Source organism: Calypte anna, chromosome 2, assembly GCF_003957555.1.
Source record: "Calypte anna isolate BGI_N300 chromosome 2, bCalAnn1_v1.p, whole genome shotgun sequence".
Classification (NCBI taxonomy): Eukaryota; Metazoa; Chordata; class Aves; order Apodiformes; family Trochilidae; genus Calypte; species Calypte anna.
The window spans coordinates 103468940-103489170 of record NC_044245.1 but is presented as its reverse complement, the minus strand read 5'-3'; the positions used below and the strand labels follow the sequence as shown (position 1 = coordinate 103489170).

Genomic DNA, 20231 nt, shown 5'->3' with positions numbered 1-20231 from the left:
AACATCCTTGGCCCACAAGCACCAACCTAGTTGATAATAGTTTTACAAATGTTTTTTGTGTAATTTCAAGACATACTGAAAATACCCTAAAGGCATGTTGGTCGTCCCTATCACTATCAACCAAAAAAGGGGAAAAGCAGTACATATGCATGTTGAATTAATTTCAGTGATGTGTGTACATCCACTCAGCTTGCAAAAGTTCCAAACTAATCCCAAAGCAGGATTTCTCTACTTAACAGAGAATGCATCCTTATACTCACAATATATTTAGCATTAATGGTTAAAAGGAAATAAAAAGAAGATTCTACTTTCTACTCAGTACTGATCACTCCCATCCCCACATGTTCCACTGGACCAGCTAAGCTCAACTGGATGAAGGAATCAATCCACCTAAAAAGCAACCTGGAAGAAGAAGTTGTTTTTCAAGTGGATCAGTCCTTGTTTCAGGTCCTAGCATATGCCAAATAAACAGTAGCAAAATAAGAGGGGAAAGGCTGAGGGTGGGGTAAGGAAACAGGCAACCAACAAGCAGGGCTTGTTGCTGACCAGCAAGCCACAGTTGCTCATTCCCATGGTTTGATATCAATGTTCCTCAGTAGGCCAAATCACAGATCTTTAATTACAACATGCAACTGTAAAAAGAAAGAAAGCAAGGAAACCTCACAAACCTATCTGACCCCACATTCAGAGTATCAACCAATGTTCAGCAGGCACCTTGCCACCAGCTTCAGAAAGAGCTGAATTTGACACATATCCAGAACCACGTTGAAAAGCTGCAGACTAGAACTCTTCTGCCTGTAGGAAGCAACCTGGAGAGCATGTACAAAAAATAAAAGAGAAAGGGAAATTAACTTTCCTAACACCTTCTGCTCTGTGAAGCGACTTTTGGGAATTGCCTCTAAATTTCATCTGCTGAGTGGTAAGTAGGCTATACTCAAAATAAGCAAAGACCTGCAAGATGCCAACACACTTGTACTGAAGCCCTGCCCTGCTCACCCTTCTCAGTAACACCGAATCATGGAAAAAAGCCAGGAAAGAGTTTCATTGTCTGAAGGAAAAACTTACCACTGTCCTATTGGATTGAAGAACTTCACTCTCTTTTTGCAGATCCTAGCCAGCCCTCTCCTCTAAACACACGTGCCTTTTTCTTCAGCAGATACCTGGAACTATGAACCTCTTCTCTGAATATTGAAATTCAAGGCAGGGAAGGAAATAATATTGGAATGCTTCACATATAGTGCCAGCTATAGAGGACACACACATATTTGCATGTGCATATACCTTGTATCCTGCATGCATATAACTAAAGGAAAAAATATAGACTTCTAAACATAAGCAAAGCAGATGGCATAAAAATAATGTAATTGGCATTCAAATCTATCCAGCACCTTGCTGCTACACAAACATCAGGAGCTACTCAAACAGAGAATAATTTTCTGTCAATTAAGCAAGAACAATAGCAAATATTCCATTTGCAACTAAGGATCTGGGTTTTGTTTTCACAGAAACAGTGGGGATTTCTTCAGCAGAGATTTCAATTAACTTCTGCTCCCTCCCCCACTGCCAAAAGGCTTAAAATGCACAAACCCATGGCTATCTCTCAACTATTTCAGACTTTAAAAAAAAAGGACATTATTACATACACTTTTAAAAATGTTTCAATTACATTTATTACACTCCCATACTCTATTGGTGCCCATTCCTCAAGAGGAAAAAAATTGCCAAAACTCCAACACAGGTAAATAAACCCCTGTGAAACCAGTTAGTATCCTCAGAACCAAAATCACTTAAACATGTAAAAAAAAAAAAAAAAATTAAAAAAATTAATAGGTCTGTTTTGTGGTTGCCACGAGCCAACCTGCTGATTCAGGGCAATGTCACCAACAGTATTCTTATCTATAAAGGGTAACAATCAATTGTTTGACAGAAACAAAGGGGAGCTCAACAGGAAATCAACCAGCTCGGGACAGATGGTCACTGAATCAAGTTTCACCCCTCCCCTCTCCAAAAATAGGCTTAAGAGGCATTTTCTGTTACCAAGCAACAGCCCAAAGGAAGGCATAAATCTTTTCCTACGTGATTCCCCTCCTCCCCGACAGACAGACATTTCAATCTACGAACTACAAGGGCAGTATGTTTGTGGGTGTATTTTTTAAATACTAGGTATGAAGGGGGGTTTATTCTGTTCAATGACCTCTATTTCTTGCCTTTTTAAAGGCAAGAAGGTGGCTAACTGTAACCATGTCATGAGAGCTACCATGAAGCTGGGTCTCAAGCAGGGCTCCAACACTAGTTAAACCCCTCCATGTTCTTCCAAGGCTCACTGTAGACATGAGAAATGACTCCCCCAAGGAGAAGAATTTGTGACAATTATTTTATATAAAACCAACATGACCCTGATCACACCCTGACAAGAGAGGCAACCTTTTTTCCTTTTTTTTTTTTTTTTTAAGAGTCACCATAAACCCCATAAAATGTAATTCTCCCCCTGCCAAGCACCACAGTACCTTGGTGGTAATACACAGACCCATCAGGCTTTCAAGTAATTTGACTTTTCAGAGCATTAATTCTCTAGTACCTCAGCCACCCTAAGTGATAATCAGCGACTCAGGGTAAGGGCTGTGTAGGAAAAGATAATCGACATTTACTTTTCTGCTGGGCTAGGGGAGGGAAGAAGGGGGAGGGTGGTGGAGGGGAGAAAGGGACCCGATGAGCCTGTGTGTGGAGAGGAGGGGGAGGGGAACAGAGAGCCAGGGGGTGAAGGACAGCAGCTCTGAAATTCAGATCAGCATCCAGGGAACAAACCAGTTTGTTTGACCCCCTAGCATACAAAGTGGTAACAGGCTGCGAGGAGAGATACAGTTAAATGTAGCCATGCAAAGAGTAACCTGAAATAACATTAAAAATAATAATAAATATAATAATAATAAGGTTTAGTAGTATGACCCTCACAAAAATTAAATGGGAGAAAAACCCTCACTGTGGCAACAAATTGTGTGATCATCCTTTAAAAGCGCAGAGCCAGGATTACCACCGACACATACTTAGACTACTAAAACATATGGCAAAAAAAAAAGGGGGGAAAAAGGAGAGGAAAAAAAAAAAAAAATAGGGGCCATGGGGGGAGGGCAAAGGTTGTGACAGCATGTGGCCTGAAAACACGTTATTTACTCCCTCCTCAGCTACCGCTTGATTTAGCCAGCTGAAGACATCCTGGGAGACACAGCTTAGCCCATTTTCACTGGGTATTTCATATATTTCTTCGGTATCAATGCAGATACTGGTTAGCAGCACCATGGTGGGTAAACAGAGCCTTGGCCATGGGCTGCCTTTTCAGGCAGAAGGCCTTGGACTTAAGAATCCATTTCCCCACAAAGCCATCTCGGCAGAGATACTGCCCCAGTGCTCTGCACGCAGCAGCCAGACCTCACAGGGAAAATGGAGACCAAGACATTTATTTTCAACGAATTAAAATCAAGCTCATTGAAATTAAACAGAAGGTTTGAACACAGAAACCAAATTAATAACCATTTGTATATATGCCAAGAACACAATTAGGTCTGTTGTGTCTAAATCTTAATGACAGAAGAATGAAGCTCAGCAGCCCAAGGTCCAGACAGGGGACTTGATCTAAGGACCCTCTAGGCTCGGCCACAGCAGAGCATAACAGCAAATCATTACTGTATACAGTGCTTTAAAACACTCCAGACTCCCAGGACAACCACCATCCTTGCTTTAGAGATAGGGAAATTGAGGCACAGAGAAGCCATATGTCGTCTCCTTTCTCAGTGGCAAAATTCAGAAACAAAACCAGATCTCCTGCAAATCAAAGTCCACCCTGAGCTCAAATGAAAGCAAGTTGTTATTTATATGTAAATTCATGGCCATCATCAGCATTTTTACAGCTGCTTTTCCTTGCCCTGTAGCTGAAAAACTTCACTGAAACCAGTCTCTCATCAGGCAAGCAATTTTAGTTAATCCAGAGTTATTTACCTGGTATACCTGGTTTTCTAACAAATTTAGAATTTGGCTAAATAAGACATGAAATTACTACAGGTTTTCTCTAACGTATGTGAGTAATTTGGCCATAGGATATTGTTTCATTTGAACATCACTGTAATTGGTATGAAGCTTACCACGGCAATAGAAGTCCCATGCTCTTTACGTGCTAGTACATAATCCACCACATGGGGAAAAACCTACACCATAGTTTTACATGCAGATTTTGTGCTTTTAGAAAAGGCTTTTTCTCTTACATTCACAAATACATGTCTTTCATACTGCTGTCATGATAAGAGAGAGAGAGAGAGAGTCACATAAGAAGAGAAAGAAAGGTTGTTTCTTTTCCCCTTCTTAAGTATGCCATTGTGCTTTCCTTCAGTGATGAAAAGAACTTTAATATTCAGCCAAGGTGGAATCCCCAGACACACTGCACATTTTTGGTCAAAATGTGGAAGAATTCAAGTTTATCTCAAATCTCCCTCAATAATTTTATGATTCTGTGAAGTGAGGTTTGAGCAGCCTGCTTTCCAGTATCTGTTTCTTCAGAAAGTCACAACATATTTTCTTTGGGTCCTCTAGCTCTCAAACTGGTAGTTTAGAACTCTAGGTCTTCTAACTCAATCTATTATTACATTAAATTTAACTTGACTCTTTACCTTGAGCTAAGCCATTCTCCAGCAAAATAAAGCATCTTATCTGCAAAGGAACCAAACAAATCTCCTTTTTTTTTTTTTTTTTTTTTTTTTTTTTTTTTTTTTGCCATGGTATATAATACTAATTGGCCATGTTCAGAACACAAGAACATTCTTCAGTTACCTCTGACCTGCTCTGGTCAGATATACTAAGCTTAAGCTTAAGTTACAAAAACATATTTTCTCAAGAGCAAATAACTCATTAGTAGCAGCAGGGGAAACCAAAGATCAACTGAATACAAAAATCTTATTAAAACAGTAATACTGCTCCTCTCCAATAAAGGAGAGGTAGAGAAATAAAATTGTAAAGAACAGTGATCATCAGTTAAAAGCTCTGTTAAGTAAAAACAAGTCTAGCTGTAGAAACAGAGAAGGAATCATAAACCACTAGGGATAAGGGTAAGCCAGTAATGATTGCAACTAGACCAATGCAAACCTCATTTTGAGAAAAAAGATAATCACAATCTGAATACTGTCATTGGTGACACTGGTTTAACTTCTTCCTCACCAGTTTAATATAAACCCATTTTGAAAGGGGCCATTTCTCCTATTTCTCCTATTTTCTCCTTATGTATTCACAGTTGGGAGCTATTTTTCCTGGTACTTATAATGACAATATGGACCCAAGAAGATTCACCACTGCATTCTCTTATCTCTGCACACTGGCTGAAAAAACAGAGTTTATGTGATTTCTTCCAGATGAGAAAGGCACTGTGACAACACAAAGAACAGACCACATTTTCAACAAGCATTTTTTAATGAGAAGTTTATCAGTCCCTCTCAGCATGAACTGCACTTTGGAACAGGGAGAATAGAATTGTTTTAATGAATTCATCCTGGGGCCAGCCTCCTTCCAGGCACTGGCCTTGAATACACTTGATTTCTGTCCTTGGGGCAAAGGATTAGTTATGAACCATAAAACAGTTCTGCTCTCTGGCCCTTATTAATTTGCCAGGCAACTTCTTCTATTGAGTTTCTCAAACAACATCCAATCTCTAGCTGCCACTTTCTAGTTCTCCTTTACCCCTTGCTGTTTGCTGTTTTGTTTTTCATTTGGCTTTAGTTTGGTTGGTTGGTTGGTTTGTTGTTGTCTTTTTTTAGGTTGTTTTGGGTTTTTTTTTTACAAAACCTCAACTTCCCACCATTTACACATAATAATAATTTGAAGCAGGTAAAAGATATTTGTTGTCATCCTGCCTCCGTTACTCACAACTAGAACTAAAAAGCACAACTCCCTTCTTCCCACAGTTGGCTCTTTTTCCTCTGCATATGGAGTATGTTCAACTAGAATATGGCAGATAGGGGGGAACTGCAATCCACAGCCTGAATCATCACGTAAGCATCAGTCTGTCCAGAAAAATAAAACATATGGACACACTTGCAACTCAGTAATCAGAAAGATGCACAAGAGCATACAACAGAGAACAGCAATTCCCAAATCTCACTAATTAACAAAATAGCAACTAGGAGTGATCGACTAATAGAACATAAACAAATATCTCCTTTTTATGCATGCTTTCTTTTAGTCCTGAAAAGGTTGAAATTTATTAGGGCCGGTCTTATTTTAAGTTTCCTTAGAGTAAAATGTTTGATTATGACTATTAAACTAAGAAGACTGATTTTAGACAATGCACAAGGTATCATCCTTACCCTCTGATGCTCCATCTTTCATTTTGGACATGCCAAACAACCTTTTACCAAGTCACTCAGCCTTATTTTTCACATATTCCCAGCAATGCCTCAATCACCAGACCATTTCTGGGTTGCCATCCCCTAACACAGGAAGACCTGCAGACAGCTGCCAGGAACAGAACTCCTTGTGTCTCTCCACAGATGTGTGTGACTGGATATGCAATCAATCTGTATTTCTGGTGACATACAGAAAGTACGTGTAGCACACAGCAGAAAAATGACCAGAAAGGAGAGAGTGGAAGGCAAGCTACCAAACCAAACCAAACCAAACCAAACCAAACCAAACCAAACCAAACCAGTTCAGTCTGCCTGTAGCCTGTTCCTTGAGTATGTTTGCAAAGCCCTCAGGCCAGATGAACTGTTTCAAGAAGCTATCTTATCAGTAGGTCATACTGCCTATTTTTATAGATTTCGTACTACCCTACTTCACAAAAACAACAGAATCAGAGATGAATTTGGGTTGGAAGCGACCTCTGAAGGTCAATCAGTCCAACCTCACATTCAAGGAAGCACCAGATTGGGTATTATGTGAAAATAAAACATTGTTTGGATGTATTTCGGTTCATGGCTGATCTGCATGAGTAGTTTTGACTCATTAACCTGGCAAATTTAAATGTGAGGGTCTCAGTAATTCTCAGCTAGAGCGCAATGAAAATAGAACTGAAGGCCTGTTTCTTAAAAATAAAGGTCTGAGGTACAAAATGCAGTATTTATCAAAGAAAATTAAATGTTTTATCGGTGCAAATACTTTATCTGTTTCCAAACACACAGTTTTTGCAATTTGGACAAACTACTAATGAACTACAAAGCAAGGATCCAGTCATGTGTCAAGGTTATACATTGAGGTTCATGCTGTAATTGTTTATACAGTGAATCAGAATAGAGAACACAAGTTTAGAGATATCATCAGAGACAACAGAAAAAAATCAAAAGTATGCAGCATCTGTTGCATTCCTGTCTCTTTTGCAGCGCAAAGACCCTGAACTGCATGTTATTGAATTCAAAGTTGAGCCTATTTTCACAGGGCAATTTAATTAAAAAGCATCTGGAAAAATACTATCTTTTACTGAAAGTAAGTTCCAGATCTAATTCTCATTTATTACACTGCTGAGACAGTATCCTTTAAACACGGTGATCAAAAGCAAACCTTTTTTTTTCCACTTTAAATAGACACCAAAGCATCAATATTAGGATGAATTTTCAACAGTTCTGAACCTACAGGTTATATTATTTGCCTTTTTCAGTTGGAGGAACTCTGGCAACACGCACCCAACTTCACAAGTTTAGCTCAGCAGTTAATGTCTGGCCTTAGCACATTATTATACATTAATTTATTAGAGCCACAGCAAATGGAGCTGAAAATCTACACTGCACTGTGTAGGGGAGTGCTTAACCCCTATCAAAAACACAGCCTCCCTCTTTCTACACCAAATCCACCTCAACTGAAATCACCCCAAAGTCAGGCCTGACAGCAAGCCAGCCAGCTGTGCTGCAGATTAAAACTGAGCATCCATCTGCACAGTCCTCAGGCACAAGTCATCTCTCAAGAAAGAAAAAAAAAAAACACAACATGCTGGACAGTCAGCAAGAAAACACTGTTCATTATGACAGCTGAGAGCAGCCAGAAGAATGCCTTTTTTTTTTTTTTTTCCTTCTTCTTCTTTCTCAGGCTTTTCGGCCACAAGGTCACATCTGCTGTTCAAAATTAAAGTGTTTTTTTGGTGGATGCTTTTGTTTAAGAGCTTCTGAGACATACCGTTTTGAATAACATTACTAGTGGGACATCTACTACATACTAAGAACTCCTAGTCTAGTCATACACACATATAAAGGCAAACTACGAACACCATGTTAAGAGTTCAGACCAGCATATGTCATCTCAGCCAAGCATTCATTAGAAGAAAAGAATCCTGTGTCCTATTAAGACATTGGACCATTAAGATATTAGACCCCAGAATTTCTAATTTAGGTCCTTTTCTCTTTGAAATATATATACATCTGCATATGAGCACACACGTTATCCTCCCTAGGTTGTCAAGTCTACAGCCTAGAGGATTTCTGGAGGAGGCAACTATCTATGCATTTTCCATGCAGCACCCAAAACACTCTCAAACACACTGTAACGAAGAAGGGTATTACTAAACTAATGCTTTAAAAAAAAAAAAAAAAAGGTGTGTTTTCTTGGTGCCCTTGAAATCCAGTTGAAATCCTCCCACATCTGCTAAAATCACATGGACCTGGAGGAAGAAGGTGAAATAGCAATCTGTCAGGCAAGTCATCTTCCTCTTCCTCAAGGTGCTTGGAAACTGAGAGCTGATTCTCCTAATAAATTAAAAAAAACTAATGGGCAAGAGGTAACCTTCAGAATTTGCTGAAAATGCTGCAGTCAGACTCTAAGGAGATGTAATTTTTTTACTCTGAACTCCTGCTTTTACATACCCTGTTGGGTTCTGTGTGTCTCTGTCCAAGGCATTGAAGTCCTCTTGTATGCCTTTGCCCTTTCCCTCCCCTTAGATTTTCCTCAAATATTTTCCTCTGTGAGCTGGGACTGATCAATAAGAAATTAGATGGATTAGGCAAGAGTTCTTATGCTAGAATCTTCCCTCTAGGAGATTAAGATTAGAAAGAGTAACAAGATCTATCTCTTAACATTTAATCTATACAAATACATATATTTTTAAGCATTTTTTACAAGACTACAAAACCACCATGTTCTTGAATGTGACATAAAACATGCTTGGTAGGAAACGGGTTTCCTTGATGCAATGAGGGTACTGTAGCTGTAAAAATCAAGACCAATTCTCAGTCTTCTAAAATAAATCACCTAGTTGCACTAAGAATTTGATTCTGTGTAAGTGGTTTAAAGAAATTACAAGATTAAGCTTCCTTTATGAAACAGCTGTTCTCAAAACTGACCAAAAGCATGAAAGGACTGGAGAATAAAGCTACTTAAGGTTCTAAAGAAACACAGAATTTGGGGGCTTCTTGACAAGCCACAGGGAGATGGTCAGTGAAGCAAAAACAAAAGCATTAAAAGTAGGTGGTGTGATCTCCTGAATGGCAAAACTGAGATGCAACCAGACACTATGAAACACCATATTACAAGCAACACTTTTTCACCCAGGAGATAGTAAACTAACAGCAACAAAGTACTATACAAGCAGGGAGGGCCACAAGGCTGAGGACAGGGAATGGAGCATTTGCCTCTGCAAATCCCAAGCTGTCAGACTTCAAGTCAAGGTCTTGCCACATACGATCCTCATCCTGAAACATCAGTAACATGGGCTGGCATCAGTAATGCTCATAAAAATTGGCATGTGAGTGTTCCTATTTTACCAGTGACTTTACTACCAGTGTAAAGAGGTAGTTGTCCAGATTTCTTACAGCACTGGAAGCAGCTGAAGCTGTATCAGAGACAGTTCTTCCTTCCCACTACAACAGCTTTCAGAAGTGGATACGATGGAGCTCCAATGAGCTCCAGCCTCACTAAACCAAGGTTGATGAGCCACATTTCAGTTTTTAAGAACTTTTAAAAACTTTACTAGGAAGACTGTGGAGGTACAGACAAGCAGCAATTTCTAAACACTCTGCTAATTACTCTCAACTGATAACACAACCAGGAAAGGACCATACAACTCAAGAGTCTACATAGTCTCACTGAGCACCGGCATTAAAACTGAATATGAACCAATTCTATCTTTTAAAAGACAGCTGGAAATAAATGGAGGGGGGTGGGGGGAATCCACCTAGTTAAAAGAATAATTTTACTATCAATTTCCCAGAAAAGATCTCTCCATATGTCTAGAGACCCAAGAGGCTACAAGAAAACAAGTTTCCAAGTTGGAGGCAGCATTATAAAAGTAATGGAAAAAGAAGCCTAGTATCTCTCAAATATCTAAAATGTTACCAGGCAAAACATTTGATATGTACGCTAATATTTCTTAGAATCATAGAATCATAGAATTGGCTGGGTTGGAAGGGACCTCAGAGATCATCAAGTCCAACCCTTGAACCACCGTTGCAGTTACCAGACCATGGCACTGAGTGCCACATCCAGTCTCTTTTTAAATATCTCCAGGGACGGAGAATCCACTACTTCCCTGGGCAGCCCATTCCAATGCCTGATCACTCTTCCTGTAAAGAAATTCTTTCTAATATCTAACCTAAACCTCCCCTGGCACAACTTAAGACCATGCCCTCTTGTCTTGTTGAAAGTCGTCTGGCAAAAGAGACCAACCCCCACCTGGCTACACCCTCCTTTCAGGGAGTTGTAGAGAGTGATGAGGTCTCCCCTGAGCCGCCTCTTCTTTAGGCTGAACAACCCCAGCTCTCTCAGCCTCTCCTCACAGGGTCTGTGCTCCTTGTGAAGCTGAATTTAAATGCTGTATGGGTTTAGAGAAAAACAGCAACCTGAACTGTCTTCCAAAGAAGGCTACTGATTTCTCTGAAATTTTGGTGGTGTGCACTCCGTTCAACAGAGAAATGGGTGCTGTGGAGGAAGACTTCAGTGCAAGAAGCCAGAGGTACTAGCAAAAGGTTCAATTGCACGTGCCACCTTAAATGCATCAGTTTAAAATACTCAGCCATCTAGGTAACCTTAACAACTTCACTGTATGTTCAATGGAAGAGCTGTCACTTAGCAGGATGCACAGATGAGTCTTCAATTTAAAAACAAACAAACAAACAAAAACCACCAAAAAAAGAGCAAACAAATAACTAACAGGCAAAAAACCAAAACCAGTTTTCATAGAGTACATTTCAGACCACAGTTACGATCAGTAACTAACTTCTCAATGTGCCTCAAAGCCCTCTTTGCAGATCACACCAACAGTCTTGAAAAGAGCTAATTACAGGCTGTGATGGAGATAGGAGAGAGAACATGAGGGGCTTTGCACACCATTTTATAATATTAGGCACTCCAGGGTTGTTCCTGCAACCAGTACGCCAGATGTCTGGTAATCTCTTAGGTAACAGTATCTTAACTCTGCCCACACTATTTTGCTGTCTATTGCTCCATCAGTTTGAAAATCTACCTCAAAATAACCTCTTTACAACCTTACATGGTGAATATTAATTGACCATTTATAACAGATCTTATTATACTGATTCAGGCTGCTCCCTACCATCTTACTCTTCTGGCCATTTTATGACAAAATACAGTCCTGCCAGTCTTCCATATTTTATTAGCATCTTATTCGTTACTGTAGTATAATTGCAATTAAAAAAAACATTTATTAAACGTAAATTAACCAAAGTATTTGGAAATACGTGCTGTAGGATCTTCAGATTAATATATGGGTTTTCTTACTAAACTTCCGAAGTGCCATGGAACCACAGAATGGTTTGGGTTGGAAGGGACCTTAAAGATTATTTAGTTCCAATCCCTCCTTCGTGGGCAGGGACACCTATCACCAGACCAGGTTGCTCAAAGTCCCATCCAGCCTGGCCTTGAACACTTCCAAGGAGGGGGAAAACACAACTTCCCTGGGCAACCTCTGCCAGTCTCTCCCCACCCTCACAGGAAAGAATTTCTTCCTAATGTATAACCTGAATCTCCCCTCTCCAGATTAAAGCCATTACTCCTTGTCCTATCACTACATGCCCTTGTAAAAGTCCCACCCCAGCTTTCCTGTAGCCCCTTCAGGTACTGGAAGGCCTCTATAAGGTCTCCCCAGAGCCTTCTCCTCTCCAGGCTGAACAACCCCAACTCTCTCAACCTGTCTTCACAGGAGAGATGCTTCAGCCCTGATCATCTTTGTGGACTTTCTCCAACAGTTCCATGTCCTTCTTGTGTTGGGGGCTCCAGAACTCAACACAAGACTCTGGGTGGGGTCTTATGAGAGGACAGTATAGGCGAACTTAAAAAGGAGCCTAAAATGCCAACTCACTGAGAATTATATTAAATATGCTTCAATGAAAGCAGTCATTTACACAACTCTGTGGCTTCCCTGTTTGAAAGAGAATTTCACAGAAGCTGTGGCATTACTGTGTGAAATAGTAAGACAACAGAAATCATCTGACATGGCATCAGGAGTCATTCAAAATAAAAACAATTATATTTTGGCACCATTGCTTTAAGGAACTCCATACTCCTGTTTGATACTTCCAAACCAACCACAGCAGGTTGTACAAAATTTGGTTGTTCCTGTTGTGAAAAAACACTGTTCCAAATTTTTGTAGTTCAAAAGTTCCTCCCTCAGATATTCTCGTTTATATTTTGGATTATAAAAGCATTAATTACTCTAATAAAATATTAAGAGCCTAATGCTACTGGATTGTGTGCACTTTCACAGCATGGCTTCTTATTTTGGGGTCATCTTCACTACCTACCTGCAAGTTCAAACCTATTAACAGGAATTATACTTGCCATGCTCAAAATTGAAGGCATGTGAGCCGTGGTAATGACTCACTGAAAAGTCTTTTACTAGTCCTTATTACATGAGGATACTTTCAGAGTTCTTAGAAACAAGATGCTTTCAGGACATACACAGCATAAAATTGGTTCATGAATATAACTTCATATACAATATAGCACAGAATAAAACTATCAGGTTTGGAATTTTAAAAAAATGAAACTATTAGGCAGAAGTGTTTTGAACAAATATTCTGACCAAGCAACACTTTTCACAACACTTTAAGGAATGTCATGACAACACAGCATTTGAGGGAAGGTCAATGAATCTCAGAGACAGTAACAGCACATTAACTGTATAAATGTAGTGTTGTCTTATAACTGCCAGTGTAATCTCTTTCAGAATATGAGAGATATCTTAATCACTTACTACATCTAATGAACCCTAGTTCACAGGACTAATTCTCTAAAAGACATCATTGTCAAAGTGTCAAGGCTTATTACCCCTTCATTTGTCAGTCTTCTCAGCAGTCCTCCCTTTCATGATTCCATTTTAGATGCAAAGGAAAATGTGTCTTCTGCATTATGTGTGAGAAATGATCATGTAAGAACAGACTAAGCATGTATGTTTTAAAAAAACTTTACCAGCTACCCACCCAAGATATAAAACCTAAAAAACTAAAAATGTTTTCATTCTAATGATTTTGCAGCCCATTTTACTAAAGATGCGATGCCTTAATATCATGTCCAAGCTCCAGGTTTTGTTAATTACATCCTACCTACCTAAATGCCCCCTGTAGTTTCAATTAGACATGGTATTCTCCTTCACTTCCCGTCCTGATTATTGTGCACTGTTGCTAAGCGCTAGTTAACAGTTGCCACATTCACCCCAAGTTGGCTGCACTTCAGCGGTCATTCAAAGAATTAAATACAAAACATATGGTACAGAACCATACAAAGCATTAAAGCACTTTTTAAAAACACTTTTAAATGCTTAATATCAAAGATAATACAAAAGGTAACACGGCTGAAAGTAAAAACCATACAGTCCTGTGCCTACCTAACATTTCTTAGAAGCACTGAAAATTTTAAGGAAATGCATTCAATCCTCTTTTTTTTTTTTTTTTTTTAAGCTGTACTTAGTAAGATTTTCTAGAGTATATTTTTTTCACATGATACTGAATGAACAGTTTTACAGTGAATGAACAGCCAAGCATATTATAAGCTTCACAGTACAGAGATTTTCCCAGATTTCCCTTAAAAAAGTTTAACTCGCTGCATCTCATAGAAACTAATTAGCATATCCTAAATTACACTACCAAGTTTTTTATCTTCCTTGCATCTGCAAAATACTTTGGACATGACTTGTTCAACTGCCAAATATCAATGCCAATAATTACGTGTTTAAGAAGACCTTGAACGTGCTTTTTTGGATTTGAGACAAATTTTTCACACAGTCAGATCACTCCTCCTTCCATCTGTGATGTCCTAAGAAGATCTTAAGAAACTTCACATATTTTAATTACACCAGTAAAAGCTCAGTAATGAGGTTGTCTACTCCTTATTTCCTCTAGTGTTACATTCTGGGCTTGAAAACTGCCTTACCAAAAAGTCATCACTATTTCTGATTATTACATTACCTACAGCCTAACTGACTAATAAAATTCCTAGTATGTAGATATTGGGTCTTATAACTTTTTTTTTTTTGTTAGACACCTTAGCAAAAACATTTTTTAAACAAACACTACCAAAATTAAACAAAAACATACACTGTATTTGTTACCTGTATTAGCAGACGTATAAATAAACCTCCAGAGTTTAGAGCCCAGCCCTTTAAACAGGCAGACATATATTGAACATTATTAATTTTTTTTTTTTTGAGCATTTTGTCACAAGTAGTTGAGAATACATAAGAAAAAGTGTGCATAGGTGCAAAAATCCACAAGTGGTAAAAAGAGGTATAAACAAACTTTTCTCAAAAGCTCTGACAATCCTCCCACAATCCTTGTTCCTTTTCAAAGAGGTATTAAAAAAAGTTAATCCATCAGCTCTCTAAGTGCTTTTGTCCTACTCACAAGCAAAGTCTTCAGGATAAGGTTTAATATTTTCAAAGATTTTTTTGAAAAAAAATCTCACTAGGGCTTTTGTAATAAACTTTTCAATGAAAAGCCTACTCTTAATTACTTTAGAGGGCATAGCCCAAACCCCTAAAAAAAGCTCCATATTTAAGTGTGCATTACATAATTTAATAGTGTAGAAAGCCCTTACTGTCCTCTCAGAGGTCACGTAAATAACTGTATCTGCATCACCTACCTGCTCCACTCTCAGTCCTAAACAACACTAAGAATTGTAATAAAACATTATGCTTCAGTTTTTCCTTAAGGCAAGAAATAAAACACAGCCTGTTCTTCTTCAGCAGCCTTTTATTGCAATCTTTTTAAAAGTTCTTTGTAACAAGTTATCAATGAAGTAAGATAAACATGAAATATTATTTCAGTAATACTTAAAATATCTTGCAATGGAAAAGTTGTAAGAGTCACCAATTCAAAGAAACCCAAACAATATCACATGAAAAAAAGGTCACATCTTCAGGGTACTTAAAGCAAACACACTGGCAAGCTGTAAACATGGCATCTGTTTTTCCTTCAGGTAACTCAAAAAGTCTCCTGCACGCTAAACACATCTGAAAATCCTTAAATTTGAGACTACAGATAAAATATTTGCAGACTTGGGGCCTAAGCGAACAGCAACCCTTGTCCCACCCTCTGGGCTGGCCGAAAACCCATTCTTAAAACAAATTTTTCATCTCTCGGAGAGCTGAGGAGAGCCACGGGAAGGGCCCGATCCCGGCGGTACCGCACGGCTCCCAAGGCGCCTCCTTCATAAACCTGTCAGCTGCCTGGGGCAGCCGACGTCAGGTCCACCGGAGCCGATTCTTCCCAACTTTCCCTTTACTTCCCAGAGTGTCTCAGCCCTGCTGATCGGCGGTCGCCACGGTGAAGGGACTCGCCAAAGGGCCGCCTCTGACAGGGCCCTCCACGCCGCCCTGCTCGCCCTGCCCTGCTCGCCACCGCCACCGTTACCACAGCCCCCCGGGCTGCCGCGTCTCCAGGGGACACGGTCGCCCCTCCTCGACAGGGAAAGCCCTCCCTGGGTAGCAGGCCTCGCATCCTCTTTTCTCCTCCTCAAAACCAGAAATGTCCCCCTAACAATCCCCCCGACCCTTCTACCCCCGAAGCTCCCCTCTTCAAGCGAATTTTCCCCCGGCCGCGGAGGGCGAAGCATCCGAGCCCCCTGCTGGCAGCCGCCCACATGGCAGCGCGGAGCGGATGAGCTCGCCGCTCGCCGCCCGCCCGCCGGCTCTCCGACAGAACCACCTGCACCCCCCGCACCCACCCCGCCCGCCTCATCCCTATTCCCCGGGGCTTTGCCGCCTGCCGCCCACCCACTCGCAGAGACGGCTTTGCTGCCGCAGGCGCCCGGCCAAGCCTCTGCCGCCCCCTCCTTGCCCTGTTGGAGCAATGTCATTTCCACACCCCCCCACACCTCCCCGGTCCAACACGACGGTAACAAAGGGCTTGGAGCCCACCCGAGGGAGGGCACGGGCAGCCCGCCAGTGACACCGGTCGCATCCCGCCGCGCTGCTGGCAGCCCGTCCGCCGCCCCCGGTGCTGCGCTCCGCGGGGTGACTGACAGGGAGCGCGACCCAGCGAGCGGGGAGCCACCCCGACCCGACCCGCTACCTCTGTGCCCTCCCCAGAAACGGGACAGCAGGAGAAGCCAAGCCCCGCGCCGCAAGTCGCTCCCTTACCTTACTGGGCAGAGAGAGAAGAAGTTCAAGAGCTCTCCTTCCACCCCTCCCTCACTTAAAAAAAAAAAAAAATTTTTTTCTTTTTTTTTTTTCTTTTTTTTTTTTTAATTCCCACCCCCTCCCTCCCCTAACACCAAGGAACCGCGCTCGGCAGTCCCAACCGGCGCCCTCGGTGCCGCAACCTCCCTCCGGGTCTCGATCTCTCTCTTTCTCTCTCTCTCTCCCTCTCTCTCCCTGTCTCTCTCTCTCCTGAGGGAGGAGGAGGGGAGGCGAGGGGAGGAGAATGGGGCGGTCCCGCAGGTGCCGCCCCTCCTGCTCTTACAGTGAGGAGGGAGAGGGGTCGGGGGGGGAGCTGTTCTCAGGTGAGGGGGTGTCCGGCGGTCGGAAGGGCTCCGGAGCAGGCTCCCCGTCCCGATCCAGGGCCCAGAAGGGCGGGGCTGTGACTGGGGGTGTCAGGGCAGGGACTGAGGTGATGGGAAGGGGCGCTGGGGTGGTCGCGGGTTAGTGTGGAAGAGGCAGGCGGAGGGCAGTGAGGTCTGGGACGTGGGAGCTGAGTCTCGGTGGGGAGGGAGCGAGTCTGGAAGCACTTCCAGTCTGGGAGGGCAGGGATGAGGCCCTGCACGGAAGGCAGCGAAGAGAGGAACGGGGAAGCCACAAAACCCTGCCAGAAGCCCAGAGGAGGCAAAAGGTCTCTGCTACCACTAGCCCTGCAGTACGGGCTAGTCAAGGCTGTGGGCAGAGTTTTAAGCTGGAGGGGTCACCTCATGTTATGTTTTGGGTTTAGTTAGCAGTGGGGTTAATGCAAGAGTGGTGAAGTGCAAGATGAAGGCGCTTTACGTGGTAGGAGCACGCTGGAGATGGACTAGAGAAGGGGACTTGTGTTAGAAATGAAATTGAACAAGGCTCAAGGCAAAGCAGGTAGAGGTGAGGGGATGTTTTAGACGATGGGAACAGAAGGGTCTGGAACATTTAAAGCTGCAAATGGAGGCTGAGTGTGTGTGGAAGCAACAGGTTAGTGGATGTAAAGATGAAGGTCGGACTTAGTGGGAGCGTGGGAAGGAGACTAGAAATACAGCAGGGTGCTCTGAGGGTATTGAGCTGGGAAAAATGATTTTGCATTTTCTTCCTTTTACCTTTGATTGATTAAGCTACCATATGAACCACCTCCTCTCCTTTTCACTTTTCACAGGGCATCTTTCTGGAGAGCCTTTCAAAAAGCCTTTATCTTCTCTCAGGACCATAATAGGGCTCAGACTTACGCAGTGTCCTATCTTTGCCTCAATAGCTGAGAGAAAAGTGGTAGAAACAAAAAAGTTGTAATGTTGTTTGTTTTCTTTGACAGGAACCTGCTGCTGTGTGACATTGAGAAAAAGACGTCCAGTACTTTTCTCACATCTTTTTCTTTTGTATTTATTGGTTAAAATACTAAGTTCTAGCATCCTAGTGAGTGTTCTCATTACCCCAAATAATAAGACTTTCCATCAAAAAGTGGGAGGGCAACAAACTGTCCATATCTCTTGGAGAAAGTAGAGATGGTACAAAATGGTGTGGCACTGCATTAATGCTGCTTGGTCTAGAAATAAGAAATAGGTCTGTCTGATAGATAATATAGATGTTTTTGAACAATCCACACATTTTGCCTTTTTCTGCATTTATCACACTGTTTCTGGTAGGCATTAAGGAGGCTTTCATTATTTGTTCTGGTTTTAGTTTAATTTGAACAATGCTTTTTATGACATGCTGATTTGCACTTCATTTAATATAATGGGATGTGAAGTGTAGTAATGGGTGCTTGTATCTGTGTAGATAAGTTAGAGATCAAAGGTTGGGGAATATTGTTACACAGCCTTCGTAGCAAACTGGGTAGGAAAGAATCTTCAAGCCATCTCAGATAATGCAACACACACATATAAAATATATACATCACTTCCTTTTCTGCAGCTGTATGATTTTGCATTTCTGGATATATGCTTTTTTCCTACTAGCTTCTTTGGCACTTTGTAGTACTTTAGGTCCAGAACTTCCTTACATATATTCTTATGTCACAGTTGTTTAAAAAAAAAAAAAAAAAAAAAAGAAAAAGAAAATGGAAATAAATAATGGCAATAAAGTTCAGGCTGCCATTCCATTATGTCTGCTTGAATGCTGTATATGTCAGCTATGTTGTTGATTCTCAGACAAATATAATTGATTTAAGCAGTATCAGAGTATCGGTGTTATCCCTTGAGATAACGTTGCTGTGACCCTGGCCAGATTTAGGCAGTGACTTCATTACTTCTCTTAAAAGTTCATGAGAGATTCAAAAGAATTTCAAGGTGCCTTCAGAATGCCTGCTATAGAGTGCAATCATTCTAGCTTAAATTATTTAATTATATCTAAATTGATCCCAGTAATTGCAGTCTAGATTTCCCTTGACATTTCAAACTGTTTAATTTTACCTAAAGCTATCTACTGAAAGAGTGAGAATTACTCTGGGAGCTTTTACTCTCAGTGACTCTACAATTTAATCTGATTTATTTTTGTTTTGCTTTTTTGAAAAGGAAGAAACATTCATTATATGTTTTATTCTAACTTTCTATTTTAACTGTCAACATTTACGGCTTCCAGGGTGGTTTCATCTGTACCATCTGTGGGCCATATTGCACATCAGATGGCAGGATAAAATCTGTAACAAGAACGTTTTGGGACATAAAACTCTTTCAGGGGATTGAAGCCATGATATTCATAACAGAAACTTAGAGAGCCACTCGTGTATCCGAAGCAGAACACACAGAATGCCAGAGCAGCTGCTGGAGTGAAATAAAGGAGAGACCACACAGTCTGGGGAACATGGAGGCATCGTGAACAAAAGAACGTTTGAGGCAACAAGAAAGTGCACCTTCAAGCAGTGAGGAACTGGAATCAATCATTAGGAATTATTGACAGCAGACATGCAGTCACACAGCAATTAGAGGCTTGCTTTGGGAAGCAAGGTCAATTGATATTGAGGTAAAGAGGCAGCATCAAAAAGCACCTGGTCTAGCAAGTAGTATTTTCTGATCCCTGACTAGGCAGCATAGAAAAAAATTTTCACTCACAGGTTGGGTTTTCACTGTTTTCATAGTCACAAGGCAAGAGACCATCACCTGTATTATCTTCTGTTATAAAAGGCTGTGTAAGAGCATAACATGACACTAGAGTTTGTGCAAAGGTTGGTGGGTCTCCTGTGGAACTACAGAGGTTGATGGGTATCTTTCAGAAATGAGCCTTCACAATGGAAAATGGCATTTTCCCCTGCCTTTAAGTATCTCTTTCTTCATATTTTCTCATTTTGAGAGCAATAGGAATAAGATAGTTCAGAATATAAGAGTTCTAACTGCTGTGTTCTAACGAATTGACAGATCCCCCCTTTCCCACCATGAGGGCAAATCTAAAACTTTTTTTCCCTGAAAGTGAAGGTTATCAGTTCATCTTAGATCATTCTCTGAACTAGAGCTTGTATTTGTATTTATCATGCCTGTTACATTTAAATATTCACTGATAACTTGATGTATCCGAAGTCAGAAATGAGGTTTCAAAAAACATAAACCAAATAAATAAATAGCCACGCAAGGGAACTCTCTGCTTTAATTTCTTGTTATTCATGAACTATATATTAGTATACCCAGTAATTTCTATCCTACAAACATTAGTATGAATGCTT

At 41.0% G+C, this 20231-nt stretch overlaps 1 protein-coding gene across 2 annotated transcripts in view; it reads right to left on the bottom strand.

Annotated features, from left to right (window-relative positions):
• Positions 1-16626, bottom strand: part of GREB1L (GREB1 like retinoic acid receptor coactivator) — a 140888-nt gene extending 124262 nt beyond the window's left edge. For both annotated transcript variants that reach the window (XM_030444072.1, XM_030444073.1), the window contains exon 1: positions 16550-16626. The gene's annotated coding sequence lies outside the window, so the exon portion shown is untranslated. The remainder of the gene's footprint in view (positions 1-16549) is intronic.
• Positions 16627-20231: the final 3605 nt, after the last annotated feature.